This window comes from Cyprinodon variegatus, unplaced genomic scaffold (assembly GCF_000732505.1).
Source record: "Cyprinodon variegatus isolate N-32 unplaced genomic scaffold, C_variegatus-1.0 Scaffold2902, whole genome shotgun sequence".
NCBI lineage: Eukaryota > Metazoa > Chordata > Actinopteri > Cyprinodontiformes > Cyprinodontidae > Cyprinodon > Cyprinodon variegatus.
In genome coordinates this window covers 8,200-12,300 of record NW_015153355.1, presented here as the reverse complement: position 1 = coordinate 12,300, position 4,101 = coordinate 8,200, and the positions used below count along the sequence as shown (strand labels likewise).

Here is a 4,101-nt window from a genome sequence, read left to right as displayed (position 1 = left end):
AATTTTTGGAATTCTTGTACCAATAAACTAGTTAAATGTGAATGAATTTTAAATATAAACATACTTGTGTTTACACTTTGAATTATGCAAATAAACTATTCATAGAAAACTCTTCTTTTTTTTCTACAGCTTGAACCACTTTATCAGCGAGAGTTTGCTTCTTCATTCCGAGACTTCACTGTGAGGTCATTTAGGTAGGATTTGTAGAAAAAAATCTGATTATTGTTAATGAACATATGCACAAATTAACTGATAATTTATCATCCTTGCAGTAATGGGTCAATCATCAACAATATTGACCTCAAATTTGCATTAGCAACAGCTCCTAATAACACCCAGATATCAAAGGTTTTGGTCAATGCAGCTTCAACCATCACAGCTTTCAACATCGACACCAGTTCCATTACTGTTGATGGCACACGTAAGCTAAGCTACATACAATCTACACTATCACAAAGAAATATTTTGCAAAACTTTCAATATGACTGGGAAGTTTATAATAATAAAAGTATTTGTCCCCTTTTACACTCTTACAGAGACGTCAAGTGGAGTAAGCCAGAATATCAGCCTCATCACTGCATTCAGCATGATCTTGCTGTCATGGCTCCTGTCAAGCCAGTAATAATTGGCTCTGCTGGTTTTCACAGAAAGCAAATGCTAAAAAAATTTAACTATTTCTGGTATGAACAAGGATGTTGTTCTAATTGGAAACTAGGAATTCATCATGAATTTAAAGTTTTAAGCTTTTATTGAGACTTGATACCATAGATCCGAATATTGTGCAATTAGAATTGAGGCTATTGAAATTTGTTTGTGTTAGTTTTGTCGTATTTATTAATGCAAAATTAAATATTATGTAACAATAACATAAATTATTATCTTTGAATGTAACCATTGTGGTAATACTCAAGGACAGTTTAATTGACAGTTCATGCAATACTCAAGATTTGTCTCTCAGTGTATTTTGCAATGTTATTTAAACATGTTGTCCAAACAACGTCCTGAATGATTATCCAGTTTTTTCTTTCTCCTTTAATTGTATTTATATCTCAAAATATTCTGTGAAACATTATGCCTATATTTTTCTGTATAACTATCAATAAAACAAAGATTAAAAACAAAACAGTAAAGGAATTGGGTTTCATGATATTAAAAACAGATCTTGTTTGCATTCAGAAAATAGATATACAAAGATAGATATAAAATAGATATACATATTCTCATTTCAGTTCTCTTCATAAAAAAAGCACCAAGAGTATTTGGGATATATTGTGCAACTTTAGACCTTATTGGGTCAAATGCTTATTACAGTTAAGGATTAAAGATTGATGTCAAATCGAAAATACTATTGGCATATGTTTGTCAAAGACCATGGTTAATATGCTAAAAGCATTTTAGTACAAACATGAGACAGATTGAGCTTTCATTCGAAATGCACAGTTTTAATAAGCATCTGTAAATAGAGCTTTTCCATTCAGAGAAGCATATTAGGGAGTTTACTAAATACTTTGCCTTTCCTCTAAGCCCAATCTTATAAAAGGTTGTGCATTCGCAAGTAAAAAAGAAGGAATTGCCATCAGTTAAGGGGAGAGAGGAATTATTACAATGCCATTGTCTCATGACAAAAATTAATGAGACATTTAAATAGGATGGAAGCTTTTTGGTAGAGAAAAATTGAGGTAGATAAAGTTGAATGTTTTTTTATTTAATGCAAGAACTGCTAACTTTCCATTACAACCTAAAGCCATCAGCAAGATTATTTTCACCCAGCCCTCTGTGCCTTAAACATGTCAGATTTGGTCATGTTTGAGACTGTACTTATTTCCTTTTCTAAATAATATTAAAAAAAAGTATATGAATTTTCAGATAGAGTTTATTCACAGTCTGAGTGTTGAGCTAAAATTAAGTTGAAAAAACCTAAATGGCAAACTAGAAAAAAGACTGAGGAGATTGGCTGAATGATGGATGATTCATAGAGGAGCTGTATTTTAGCTGCTGTCCACATTTCCAGCAGGTTAGTTATTAAAAACAAATGGGAACATCTGAAGCTGATGAAAAGAGGAATAAACCTTAAAGGTGATGGTGTGAGTTGTTGTTTTTTTTTTGTTTGTTTTTTTGTATGTTTGTTTTTTGCTATCAGAGAATTCCTAAATTGAAACTTTTTTTAATCCAGTACACCAAAAATACACCAAAAATTTTAAAAGCCTAGAAACACAAGTGTAGGCCATTCTCACGTTAATTAATTCAGAATTCTCACATATTTAGCACCCCCTTGTGGTTTACTGGTGTAGATTTTGGTTTGATAAACAAGTGAGTGTTTATAACTCCAGGCATAAAGTTGATGTTAACCTTTTCTTTTTAACCAGGATATATATCATTTTAAGGATTTACTATTTGATAATGATTTAACAATAAACTGTGTAAAGAATACTTAAACTCGTTTTGGTTTACTTACATTTTGGTTTCTTATTTTTGATTAAATATTTATTGATGATGCAAAGTTATGATTTAGGGTTTCAATTATGTGGGCATTTTTAATGAATCATTATCACAATTTAAGTGAGAGCCTCAAAATATATTAAATCTACAAAGTTTACCTTACCTGTTAGCATCTTTTAAAACAATGGTGCCATCTAGTGTTTTAAATGGGTTTAACTGTGTACCTGTTAGGCGCAGTGGTAAAAAACTGATAACCTTTCTATACATTTTTTAAAAAGTACAATTTTCTTTTTTTGTTTGGTAGTAAAAAGTGCATTCAAAACTTAACAGTCTTTGAAAACTTTAGTCAGCACTCTAATTCAATATGAAAATAATACATCTCAGAAGGTAGTTGTATGCAGATGAGGATGACAGAAGAAATTGTTGCCTTTTTTCAGGTAATTGGCTCAATCAAAATTAAGAGCTGTTAGGGGTTGACAAATATTTCATCAGTCAGGAGCAGAGGTCTAATCCAGATCCAACCTGATTTAAAACATTTATAAATCACCACATGCTGTCTGATGACAGTGTCTAACTTTACTTAGCTTATCCTGTCAACATGGTAAAGCCCTCCAGAACGTCTGGGGCTAGGCTAAACCTGATACAAATTAGCCAATGAGCTGCTGTCAGTTTGGGTTGCTGCTGCTAACCACTTTTAGACACAACAGAGAAAAAGGAGAATAAGATGAGAAAAAGAGAGCAGAGAAAGTGTGGACAGCAGGAAGAACTGGTGACAGAAAAGTGAAATGGTGTGCCCAAATATGAGTAAACCTACTGCTGTGAAGCAGGATTCTCCACCATGAACATAATAAAAAATACATATCGATCCAGGTTCACAAGTGAGCCCATTGATATGTGCTTGAGAATGGCTTTGTCGCCATTCAACCCAGGTTTAAAAACCTCCCAAGACAGCATAAAGCCCACCTCTCTCATTAAGCCATAAAAAAGAAAGAAAAAACAAAACAAAAAACGGTCAGTTCAGGTGTTTTATAAAATATGTTAATCAGGAAATTGTCGACATACCAAAACTGAACAATTGTTGTTCTCTACTCAAACAACACTTTTCATTTTAAAATGGGAACATTTTCAATTTTTTTTTATATCTTTTTATTTAAAAATTCAATGTATAACATGGATGGATAAAAACATAATTTTATATCAGTGTTAAATTGTATTTAAAGTAATAAAAAAATTTTTGGACCTTTACTGGTTGTTGATTTTCTTTATTCACCCAGCTGATTTTTAATTGGTTACCTCTGGTCTAGAGCCTCAAAATATTTACAATTTTAAATCATGAAATTATCCACATCGACGGGCATTGAAGTAGGGCTTTTATCTCAATTAAGATGGAACTAGCACACTACAGAATTCAACGCAGAGAGAACCCGAATTGAGGAAAAGGTACTAAACTAGCATATTTTTTACCAAAATGATTGGGTTCAATATACATTATCAAGCAATTTACCTCTTAGAATATGTAATTAAGAATTGTGTATATTTCATTTTAAGGGACCCTTCACTGGTCTGGGGATCCTACTCAACAGCAAGAATCCTCCTTCCCTATGGACGATTGTATTTGTCAGGGTCATGGGGGGCTGGTGCCTATTCCTGAACTCTTTAGGT

The 4,101-nt window shown here is 32.4% G+C and overlaps 1 long non-coding RNA gene across 1 annotated transcript; it reads left to right on the top strand.

The window, feature by feature from the left end:
* The first annotated feature begins 92 nt into the window (after positions 1-92).
* LOC107081095 lies at positions 93-1,100 on the top strand. Its single transcript, XR_001481027.1, has 3 exons — positions 93-194; positions 273-421; positions 537-1,100. It is a non-coding gene; the product is annotated as an uncharacterized LOC107081095 (long non-coding RNA).
* The last annotated feature ends 3,001 nt before the right edge of the window (positions 1,101-4,101 follow it).